Source organism: Molothrus aeneus, chromosome 2, assembly GCF_037042795.1.
Source record: "Molothrus aeneus isolate 106 chromosome 2, BPBGC_Maene_1.0, whole genome shotgun sequence".
Lineage (NCBI taxonomy): Eukaryota > Metazoa > Chordata > Aves > Passeriformes > Icteridae > Molothrus > Molothrus aeneus.
Genome location: NC_089647.1, coordinates 48,596,263 through 48,608,567, shown reverse-complemented (window position 1 = coordinate 48,608,567; position 12,305 = coordinate 48,596,263). Strand labels below are relative to the sequence as shown.

The 12,305-nt window shown below is 40.6% G+C and overlaps 1 long non-coding RNA gene across 1 annotated transcript; it reads left to right on the top strand.

Annotated features, from left to right (window-relative positions):
• Positions 1-1,642: 1,642 nt before the first annotated feature.
• LOC136570578 (uncharacterized) lies at positions 1,643-11,378 on the top strand. Its single transcript, XR_010785540.1, has 3 exons — positions 1,643-1,761; positions 8,748-8,869; positions 9,847-11,378. It is a non-coding gene; the product is annotated as an uncharacterized lncRNA (long non-coding RNA).
• The last annotated feature ends 927 nt before the right edge of the window (positions 11,379-12,305 follow it).

Below are 12,305 nucleotides of genomic sequence, written 5' to 3'. Positions count from 1 at the left end.
GTTTTGATCTGACAGTCCTCCTGTCTTTACTGATTAATGCAAAATCATATCATTTATATCAAATTCCAGAGCATTTCTGGATGCAAGGGAATAGCTTTCCTTTTTGATAGGATTTCATTACAGACCACAGTCACAGACCATGCAAAAATATAATTCAAAGGATCAAACATACAAGAAAATAGCTGGACACGAAGTAAGATGATGATCACTTTGACAGCTCTATCCTGCTGCACGTTGAGTGAACAAGCCCCAAGTATTGTGTCCCGCACGGCTATTATTTACTCCCAAGTGATATATATGATGGATCTTCCTCAGCTAACAAAAGTTAGAGTACTCTGATAGTACTTTTGCTGTAATTCTCACTGTAATTCTTTCAGGTAGACTTTAGTTCACCTGTAAATTCATCCCACTGTATAATTTTGTGTTTCACGGGCAATAGAACATATATCCATATACAGCCAGAGAAATTCAGGATGCATTATTTGTGCATATCTTACATAAATCACAATGTTTGAGATAAAGTATATGCAACTTTATTTTAAACAGGATTGCTGTGAAGATAATAGCCTTCAGCAAACAAGTCAGAATTCCTTCCAGAGGAACAGCTTGCACTACTTCTCTCAACCATTCCAAAATCTTCATCCTTTTCTGACCAGGATATTTAATCTTCACACTGCAGACTTCCAGCAAAGTCACAGTGAGTCCCTCACATTCAGCTTGTGAGTTTCTGCCCCTCAGAAATCCCCAGAACTGCAACTCGGTTCTGACCAGTATGGTAAGCTCCAAGGGAAAACTGCTTCAGTGCATTTCTACCACAGGACTCAGAAGATTTTCCCCTGCAATAGCTTTAATGCTCAAAGTGCTCCTCCTGTAAGTACCAACCAGATCATGGAAGTTCAATATCCTTCTTTTTCAAAGTTGCTAAATTTGCATGGATACCTCCACAGGGCACTGGTGAGGGGTCTACCTTGGAACAATCAGGTCAATTCAGAAAAAGATAATATGCTATTTTACTTTAAAAAAGCTTTTCTGTACCTCTAATCCATCTTGCAATAAAATATATAACACTCATGTGCAACAAGTATTTGCTTGTGCAGCAAGTATTTGCTGGCTACAAAAAAACACTCCCATAAGTGTTTTTTTTGTTCTGAATGCAACATACTTTTAGCTATTCATGATTTATATAACATGAATACATGTCTAATAGTCAGACCGGAAACACAAAACCATGTTTATGACTCTTCCTACTTCTGTGAAATTCAATGAAGTCTAAGGACAGCTCATGGAGAGAAAAAAAAATTATATTTTTCTCTTGTTTTTCTTATGACCACGGATCTCTCTAGCCCAAAAACAAGACTTAATCAATATATTATCAAGGCTGTGAAAAGGTTGAGTTGAGTCAACCTGCCTTTTACTTACACAAAAGATGAAGTGATGACTCATAAAAAAAGAGAGAAGTAATCACTCTCAGGGACACTTGAAAGAATAAGGAACAGGTTTGAACTAAGGAATATGTAGTCATCCAACAACTCTGCACATGTTCTACACAGCTCTTACTAAACATCATGTGGGGGAAAGCGTCAGTCCAGCTGACATTTAGAGAGTGATTCACAAAGAATAGCTCTTCCTTGGGGAGGCTGGTCTCAGGATCACAGCCACATGCCAGTGCTCCATTCTGGGAGAGTTCATAGACCTAGTCTTCTAGTTTTATGAACAGTATTCTTCATCAGTATTCTGTTTCAGGACAGCAGTGTCTCTGAGGTAAGTTTTGTCCTTGTCCACTTTGTCCATTTTGTCTGCCTGAAGCATATGTTCTGCAAAATGGGTGCGTGTGCTTAGTCTTTGAAATAGGAGCCATCCTTTTCTAGAGTACTTAGATTTTTCATTTATTTCCTGGCTATTAATTTTTAGTGATGAGTTTAATAGCCCTAGTTTAGATTTTACCATAGATATACAGCAGTCAAAACAGAGCAATGAAGACAAAGTGGCCTCACTGTGTTTTCTGGAAAAGGAGAGTCCTAATGAGGTTATGAAGGAATTTATTGTCTCTATTTCATGATTTAGCCACTGTCTGGACCTTTAAACAGGACAGTACTGGATCTGTTTTGAGTTACTTAGCAGTAGAGGCTCAGAGACTTGATTGTTTGCTAAGCACTAGTCCTGAAAGAAGTCCTCCATACCTGTGGACAAGAGGTGTCCCCACTCCCAACTAAATCGCTTAAAACATAGACTCAGGGCTTCAGCTGGTACAAAAAAACATTATGCATATATATATATAATGGTTTTAACCAAGTTTACAAAATATTACATTGAGGTCCTACAAGAGCACAAAAGACAACATCTACACTTTCCATCCTTTACCAGCAGTCCTGGCTAACCAGTAGACTGGATGTTAGCCTAGGTGACACCCCTCTACAAGAAGGATCCGAATGAGGATTTGGGGGACTACAGGTTTTTCAACATGACTGCAGTGCTGGGGAAAGTCATGGAGCAGATAACCTTGAATGCCATCATGCAACATGTACAGCTCAACCAGGGGTCAGCACAGCCAGCATGAGTTTGTGAAAGTCAGATCCTGCTTGACCAACTTCATCTCATTCTGTGACATGTTGATCCACTTAGTGCACGAGGGAAAGGCTGTGGATGTCCTCTGCCTGGACTTTAGACACCATTTCCCATAGTGCTCTCATGGAGTGTGTCCAGAGAAGGGCAATGGAACTGGGGAGGGGTTTGGAGCAAAAGTCTCATGAGGAGCAACTGAGAGAGCTGGGGTCATTTAGCTCAAGAGAGACCTTATCACTCTCTAGAGCTTTCTGAAAGAAGGTTGCAATGAGTTGGGGGTCAGCCTCTTCTCCCAGGTAACAAGCAACTGCACAAGAGGAAATGGCCTCAAGTTGCACCAGGGCAAGTTTAGAGTGGATAGTGGGAAAAACTTCATCACCAAAAGGATGTTCGTACGTTGGAGGCAGGCTGCCTAGGGAAGTGGGGCAATCAGCATGCCTGGAGGTATTTAAAATATGTGTAGATGTGGCACTGAGGCACAAGTGGTGGACTTGGCAATGCTTGGCTAATGCTTAGACTTGATAAATCTTAAAAGTCTTTTTCAACCGAAACAATTCTACGATTCTATGAAAATAGCCATAATAATTACTTTCAGAGGGAATTGCAAATAGCAGTGACCTTTCTGCATTCCGAGTGCTGTCTTCATGCATAGATCTAAGAGGACAAACAGATCAAATTCAAGTGCCTAAGTCTGAACAAAATCCCAGCAGGATTTGGCACAGCCCTGCACAGCTGCCAGATGGAGATGCCTCACTGCTGGGAGTAGGGAGGCAGATACTGTGATGGGACCATAGGAAGGGTCTGCAGGATACAGCAACCACAGGAACACATGGTAGCTTCAGGAGCTCACCCTGAGTCACAGTCATCCCAACATTTATAATATCAAACACCTGTAGCACTAGCTAGGAAAAAAGGATTTTTAAAAATCCTCATTTAATTGCAGGGAAGAAATTATAGTAATGCAGATGGCCTATAAAAATCTTGGAAACACAGTAAATTGGTATTAACTATCATAATGAGTTAAGAAATGTACAAAAGTATCCAGATGTTGAGTGAACACTGCACTTTGTCACAATTTATTCCACTTGTTTAAAAATTCAAAGCCAAAATGAAATTACATGAATCAAATAGGAAAAACCCTCATCTCTTAAGCAAGACACGTATTGCAGCAAAAGTGCTGGTTTAATTGGGGAGACTGGAAACTGCCTGAAAAATAAAGCAATGTAATTTTACAGGAAGAATGATGTAAACTACTGCACAGATTTTCTCATATCTAATAAGTGCTGAGAGGAACTCAAAGAGGTAAAAATCTACATCTCAGTATCCAGTTAAGATACTTTTGTACTGTAAATGGGGGCTGCCTTTTTCACTGGCAGCATTGTCATGGCAGAGATTTCACAACTGAATTTTCACAAGCTGGTAGACTACACAATGCTTTGGCATGCATACAGGATTTTCCAGAGAAAGCATGGAGCTATCCCAACATCCTGCTGTGTTTGCAGGGATGGGCCTTTCTCACCTCTACATACCTGTTACAGTTAGGGGAGAGTGAGAAAGAAAAATTGATAAAGAATTCTTTTCCTTTAACAAAATCAATCTGCTTTTTTTTCACATTTAAGTGATTTTTTTTTAAAATATACACACACCCACAAGCCAGCTGCTAGGAGACAAGCTAAGAGACAAGAAGGAATGTGCTTCACACAGGCTTACAGCAGCTGTGGTTCTGCTGGTTTTGAAAGGAAAAATGCACAACTGGGTCATTTTTACTGAAGTGCAAGCCTGCAAGTTTCCCTTTTAAAATAGACAGCAATCAAAATGTGGCCCTTAAGGTTTCAGATGTCCTGAAGCCCACACAAGGAAAATGAAAAGGAAATAATACTTCCATTTTGATGGTCAGATTTTACACCTCAATACTCACTAACATGCTTTAATTAAAATAACTCTTCCTGAGTCACACAGAAAGAGCAATTCCAGTGAATGTGTGAATATACCAAACACAGAGGGCCTGCACTGCCACTTACATGCACTGGCAGGCACTGAAAGCAAGTCAGTTGGAGCATCTTTTTGCCTCTTCATTCCCATGTCATGGAGCTTCTAAACTGGAAAGAGGTCCCTTCCTCCAGCAGCGGTCCTGCCCTTAGAGCACAGTAGTAGCATGACTTGTCCCAAAAATATTTTGGATACTGGAATTATCAAGGGTATTCAACCAGTACATATTTTAAAAAAAATTATGAAGAAGGGAGAGAGATTGTCAGTCCAACAACAGGGATATTCATGGTGACATCACCCCATCTCTCATCCTGAGAGAGTCTGTGTGAGCTCTACCACACTGTCTAAAGACACTTCTTACAGGACAGCTGCATCTCATACAGACCTGTTCAACAGTCATGCAAATAAAATGACAGTAGAGTTTGATTTTAGGAGTAAATGGCCAGCATTACACAGAAAGCTTGAGGCAATGTGGCAATAGCTCTCTAGCCACATTTCTAGAGAGAAACAGTTTTCCCAGGCATTGTCCTGGTGAACAGTCTGTGAGAAGATCAGGGAAAAGAATGAGAAACAATTCTAATCTTCACTTGCTACACCTGTTGTTATAAACATGTAGAATGTGTTATAGAGATTTGTTTACCAAAGAGTAGTTTCTTTATTAACCAATAGTAATAGTATTTAAATTAGTAGACCAGTTAAGTCCAGATGTATCATAACTATCTATAAAAGCAATACATTTCTTAATAAAGATATATGGTATAATAAAGAGATTAATCAACCTTCTGTGAATCATGAAATCAATGCTAATTATTAGCTGGCTGGGGGCCCGATGTTGTGACGACAAGGCAACACCCACATTGAATTAAGATGGCATCTTCTCTTCTGCACCAGCTGCAAACAGTGAGCAGAGCTAAGAGCTGGCAGGCAGAGACTCAAAGAATTGCAGAGCACTTTCAGCCACCTAAACACCAAGTATCAGGAACATGTTTATCTACAGCTACCTTACAGAGAAAAACAGGTTTTGACAAACTGCTCGAGGCAACCTGGCAGGGAGGATGAACAAGGAGACCAAGGATGGGGACCTGTGTGAGACAGACCTGGGGAACACAGGCCAAGATTCCAAAAACTTCTACCACTGTCAATCTCTAGAGAAGCTTGGTGTTAGGTCTGTTTGGGAGTCCAAACCCACAGGCCATGGCTGGCTCCTTGTCTGTGCATGACTTATGTCATGCATGTTAGAGTGAGTTTCTCAGCTGGCAAAATAAAGCTTACCTACCAGTATGGGTTTGACTGTATTGTCCTTAAAGCACTATCAAAGCAGATGTGTTAAAGGGCAAAATACAAAGTCTGAAGCACTGTGAATTGTGCAAGCAGAGCAAAGAGCACTGAAGGGGAGCTGAAGACTCTGTTGAATCTGCAATTGACCTGAGGCCATGGGAGAAATGTTCCCTCTTTGAGACAAAGATCTTGAGCATCACTGTCACAACCCAATAGCTGGGTTCAAGGAAATTCAGTTTGACAAGGTAACATTTCCCCTCTCATGTGGCTCTAATCCTGGTGCTGGTGATACTTTTGGTGTTGTGTTTGAACAGGGAGGTTTAGAGGCCAAAAGAAACTTTAGATTATGTTTTCCAGCAGTCCATGCTGGCAGCTTATACTGTCCATTGCACATCCTCATGCATTTCCATTACCCACCTGGGGCAATCAGGTTCACTCATTGCCCCAAGACTGTACACAAGCCTCTCAGACTACATCAAAACTGGTGAATTAGGGTGCATATCCCTTAAAGCTCTCAATCCGTCCTGCTCTCTGAACCCCTGCCCTTCTCTTTTCTCCAGAACTCTTCACCTTTTTGAGGCACCCTCTCATGCCAAAGAGGACTCCACGAGCTCTTCTCTTTTACTTTTAACAAATCAAGTAGTCATTGGCACAAGGTGTCCTTGCAGAGCAGAGGAGAAGTTACTTCACTGAGCTGCCACAGCACCCCCCACCCCCCCAGTGTGTGGATGTAGCATCTCCAGAGTTTCTTTGAGTTTCTTCCTATTTTTAGGAAACCTGGAAAGAGCAAGTTCTTCTCCACCTCTCCTCCCATTCTCCCTCCTACACAGCGGTGTTTAATCTCTCTCCTTCACAGCACAATCGAGTTTACTGCCTGATGCAAGTCTGGTAAAGGGTTACCAAATTGGTCAGGGGACTGGAGCTGAGCACATGCAAGAGGAGGCTGAGAGCAGGGTTTGTTCAGCCTTAAGAGGCTCAACAGAGGAAACAGCCTGAATCATCTCAGGAACAGATGGTGATGGGACAAGAAGCAATGGACCCAATGAAAATCCAAATTAAACAGGAAACAAAATCCTTCTCCGTAGAAATGTAAAACTTGATTAGAGAAGGCCCAGTATCACCTGAATCTGTTGGATTTATGTTGAGTGCCACTTCTGATTTAAACTATTCTGTGATTTTATGATTTCATTTATCACATCAAAAACTGTACCTTGCCACACTCCATTGGGAATGAGCCTAATAAGGAGCAGCAGCAGAACAGGCAAAGGGAGAAGGAGATGCCTTGTAATTGCATTTGCACTGCTGTCATCACTGGATAACATGATAAAACAGCAATATAAACTCCAATTTTTGAGGTTGTGAGGAATCATGAACCATATGAATGGATTTTACTCATCATTGTGCTTCTTGATGTTTTACACAGTTGGGAAAGCATGAGCCTTTAGTAAAGACCAAGGAAAACTCATCCCTGTCCTGTAACAGTCTCCCTGTAAAGACATCATCTCTCTATAACACTACAATTTGCGTTCTCTGGGGCTGTCCTTAAGGTTGACCACAGCATTAGTGGTGTTTTTTAGCATTTCATGTTATTAAGACAACAAAAATTTTATAAGTCATACTTTGAAATGCACTGCTTGCTTGTAATTTGTTTACTACTTTTCTATGGCTCATGGTAGGTTTAGAAACTGGATTGGTAAGGTTTTTTTATGGTTAAAAAAGTTTTCAGGAGTTATACTGATAGTAAAAGAAACTCAATAATATTAATTTTAATCTTAAAAAGCGTTCTATGATTTTCTGATATAAAAAGCCTCTCAAAGAATTAACTGAAAGAATTAACATCTCACCACAGTGAGATGTTAATGAACATAGCATGAAAAGGCTCCAAACATAACAAACTGGCACTGATTTTCTGCATTACTAACCTCAGTTATCTAAATGCAAGATGTTTACTTTCAAGAAAGCTGTACAGTGCCCAGTACACATGGAAGACATTTTTTAATCTGGTCACCTCAGGGAGACCTCAGTAAGTGGAACAGACCGGCATCCAGGAGAGAAGCAGGCAGTGGTATAGCAGCTGTTTTCAGCCTAATGGGGAACAAGGGTGTGAAAAAGGCACCTGTACTGGGTTGGAAAGCAGAGACCATCTCCAGAGAGGCATTCACTCCTACCTGCTTGGGGTGACACCTGGCTCTGGGCATAGGCAGATGCCATTTGTGCATCTTTGGATGCAGTAACCATCATTTGCAATGGACAGAAAAAACACACAGTCACTTTGTTGTACTGAGCACTGTTGGCAGCAGTCAGCTTGTGGAGACTGGCATAAGCCCTTGGTGCTCTGGTTCAGCTGCCTAGGCTCCAGCCCTGCCTCTGTAGGCAAAGCACCACAGCAGCTGCTGCAGACCCTTGGGACGAGCTGCAAATCCTGCTCTTCTTGGTGACTCTTGTACAACTATATACATCTAGGACAAAATAAGAATATATGTTGGCCACCAACACCTAATTATGTCCTTCACTGCATGGTGTGGTGGTAGAAAAACAGTCAGAGAGATGCATGTATTACTTTTAAACCACCCACTGATTGTGCATGGTGCATTGCTTATTTCCTTTATGAATCACAGCCTGCCCTGGAGACTGATTATTTACTTGTTTGATTTTTAGGAGAGGGAACCAAATGAAAATGGCACTGGGCAGAGAACAACAGGCTGTTCACTGAGAGAGAGAGAGGGAACTTAGGGAGAAGACATCTTAATCTTGTGAACATTTTTTAAAAGGAGAAAATAATGTATATTAGCAGGAATAAATTCCACTTATTTCCTCATAATTTCATTAGGAACTGGCATCTATACAGGATAAATGTCTTGGGTGGATCCCTATAACACTTCCTTTAATTTGCTTGCATTACGTTTCTATTGCTCTAGGTTTCTCATCGACAGAGAGAAGTGCTCAGGAAGCAAGACAACACAAAATAATGATTTAGCAGCAACTAATTTGTATACATACAAATAGAGTAATTGCATCAGCTTTAAATTATGAAAAGGAGGTAAGTTAAAAGCTTAGTGAATTCGTTAATAGCTAGCGCTACATGAGTAAGAAAAGCAGAAAAGTTTCTTACATCTAACTTTGTCCCAAACATTCCATCAAACAAAGGCATTTTCTTAATGATTAAAAAGCAAAATTAATGATCCATGTTATTGAGGCAACATAAGCTTCTCAACAGAGACTTAATAATAGCTAGTTAATAGCTTCCCTGAATTGCTGGACCCACAGCCTCTCACAGCACTTGCCAAGCACAAACTGCCACAGGTCCCCTACCACAAATCCATCCCACCCTCTGGGAAAAGAACCTCAGCCTTACACAGTCCTGAACACAATCCTGCTAATCATGTGGAATGCAGAGATGGTGGCTGGGTATGCGGGAAGCCTGCAGGGCAGTTTTGGGAGACCTAGGCAGAGCCCAGTAGGACAAGGGGCTGGCACAGGCACATAGCAGACAGCCCCTGGGAAAGTACTTGCCATCCCACTCTTGGTGCAACAGGCTCCTTCCACAGCTCCCAGTGAGAAAAGGCACAGTGCACAGGGTGTTCCTGAGAGGCAGTGCTGCCCAGGTGAAAAAGCAAGAGCACTGCTTCTGCCGAGGGCTAATCCTTCACTTTTCTTTCAACAAGCCATTTATTGCCCCCTAAATATGGTCAATTTTGTGAAACCCTTTGAGGCCCTTTGGAAAAAGGGGGTCTGTGAGAACTAGATACTCAGCAATTTCAATCCTATTTAGAAGGGAACAAGTCAAGCCCCCCTTCCAGATTCCTCATGTCAGGGTGTGCCTTGAATACTGATGTGCAGCCTCTCATGCTGGTTTGCTCAAAGGCTTGAGTAAGTGAACAGCGACAGAACAAGGAAGCGCTTTACTCATGAGGGAGAATATGGTGACAAAGTATCATCCTCATGACAGCCGGAGGGTGGTGGCCTTTTAATCTCACTGGTTTTCCCTGAAATGCTGTTGCCTTCTTTTACCTGCAGGCACTTGGCACAGTAAGGAAAAGCATCATGTGGAAGAAAAACCCTTGGAATGATATTGCATCTATTCTTCTCACTGAGCTACAAGGACTGCATGATCTAGTTGTCCCTGCTAATTTCAGGGGGTTTGGACTAGATGACCTTTAAAGGTCCCTTCGAACCCAAACTATTCTATGATTCTATTTATACAGATTATGACCTTTTCCTAGCACTGTTTGCTGCAGTAAAACAGATGGTGCACAGTTTCATTCTGATCCAGGACTTTGACCCATCTTTTTGACATGCCAGAAAAAGAGACTAAATTGTGGTTCTGAATGCACTAAAAGTTTGAGGTGTTGCTACCCTCAGAAAATAAAAGAAAGAGCATTTGAATAAGGATGCATCTTTCAGGTCCCTGTAAGTATAATCAACAGAGGACAATTTTGAAATCCCATTTTTTGGAAAATATTCTTTTTCTCCTTTAACTGATTCTTCTGTACAAGTTGGTAATTTGACTGCAAGTGATTTCCATGATAAACAAAAAATATAATGTGAGAAGCATCTGACAAGCTGATATTCTCATTGAATCCCACTGTATTTCTGCTGAAGTCCTATGACTTCTTATGCACTTTAACATTTATGACATATATTTCTGAGTTCTCCATTACACTTGGCATTCAACTCTGCAAAATATACACAGAATAAATGGCAAAAGATTTCTGAGAAAAAGAAATATAATTCAATAATTGTTCAAAAATTGCTGTAACTTCAAGCTATAAAGATAGATGTGGATAAATATTCAGGAGTGTTAGGAGTGAGAGCTAAAACTGGAAGCAAAATGTTTGCTTAAATTTTCCCACATTAGCACTTCCATCCTCCCAACAATACACAAAAGACAGAGGAGGTTCCAAGTGAGACAGCATTGAAGGAACAAATTGCTGGTCTGACATGGTCAAAATAAATTAATATAAAACCATATCTGGTTTCCCTAATTACTGGAATGGAAATTGCTAAGTTCTGAGTGCAGTCTAGAGACTGGTGAAGTGTCCTGCCTACAAACTGTAATTTTGTTGAAAGCACTGTGTTCTTTGGGTAAATCTGCTAGATGAACTTCCTATTTTGGATGACACAGGAAAACCTTTTTTGTTTTCCCAACACAATAAAATGTGAAGAAAGACATAAATGGCCTCTGAGGCACACACTGTCTTAAAAAAAGTGGTGTTACCACTGCTTGAGAAATTAATTTCACATTTTCCAACAGAGATGTATCTGCCTCTGTATGGACGCATTAAATGAGAAAGTTGTTTCAGAATCAGCTCCATAATTCCACTAACACTTTCAAGGCATGTTGCAAATGCAATTATCTCCAAAAGCAAGACTATTTAAGACATGTAACTGCATAATTAGGGTCTCTTCTGGTTCATCATTACAAGAGACTAACTAAGATTAAAACATGACTTGATTTTTATCTACTTTTTCTCCTTTTTCACCTGATATTTCTTGGTAACTATTAATAGAACAGATAATAAAAAGAAAATTTTTTGTTCGCCTCTTCAGTAATAGCCATTGCTAATTTCCATTACAAGTTGTTTTCCTCAGGCTTTAGAAAAAAAGAATTGCAATGACAATAAGCAATTTATTTCTGTGAACAGAAAAACCTTGACTTTATGGCTAATAATAGACAAGTAAATATTTTCCTTTAGCAAGAAAAAATTGAAACATGTCAAAACAACATTAAAGTGAAATCTGACCATTAACATTAATGAAGAGTGGAGAGTTTTTCCATAATAGAATAGCAGCAAATTCTCCAGACATGGGAAAAATGCTGAAGTTGTTTACAGCCACTTGTGTACATAGTGAATGAATAAAAGATGTCTTGGCATTAAATATGAATCCAAAACCAGAAAATTAAGGCAAGCATCTAGAAAGCAAGTAATTAGTGGCTGATGTCTGAGATCACACACCTGAGATCACAGAGGAAAAGCAGATCTTCTGTTAAAGCATTGTGCTGCAGGAAGACTACGACATAGTTGCCATCATGAAAATGCGATGGCATGAACTTGTACAACTGGAGTGCTGAAATGGATGGGTAGATCTTTAATCAGACCTCTCTTTTCCTCCACACATCCCAGGCACAGGCAGCCCTCTCTGCTCTATGTCTCTCATCATTTGAGTTCAATGACACAGGCACAGAGGCATTCACTGCCCATGCTCCCATCTCAATCCTCTCCTGGTCCCACAGGCCAGAGCATGCATGGATTACAAGCAATAGTAGAAGATGAGATGGCTATAAGTGCTGGAGGGAGCAATTACATCCTACATGATTTAAAGGTAGTTCACTGGTTTGGCTTTTCTTAATATTTGAAGAAAGAGGTGACACCATTTCTCACATCACTTTCTGATGTGCAAGACCTATTCTCTAGTGCATGGTGTGAGGCAAAATAAAGAGGAAAAGCCTAGGTGATACACAGCCAGCACAGGAA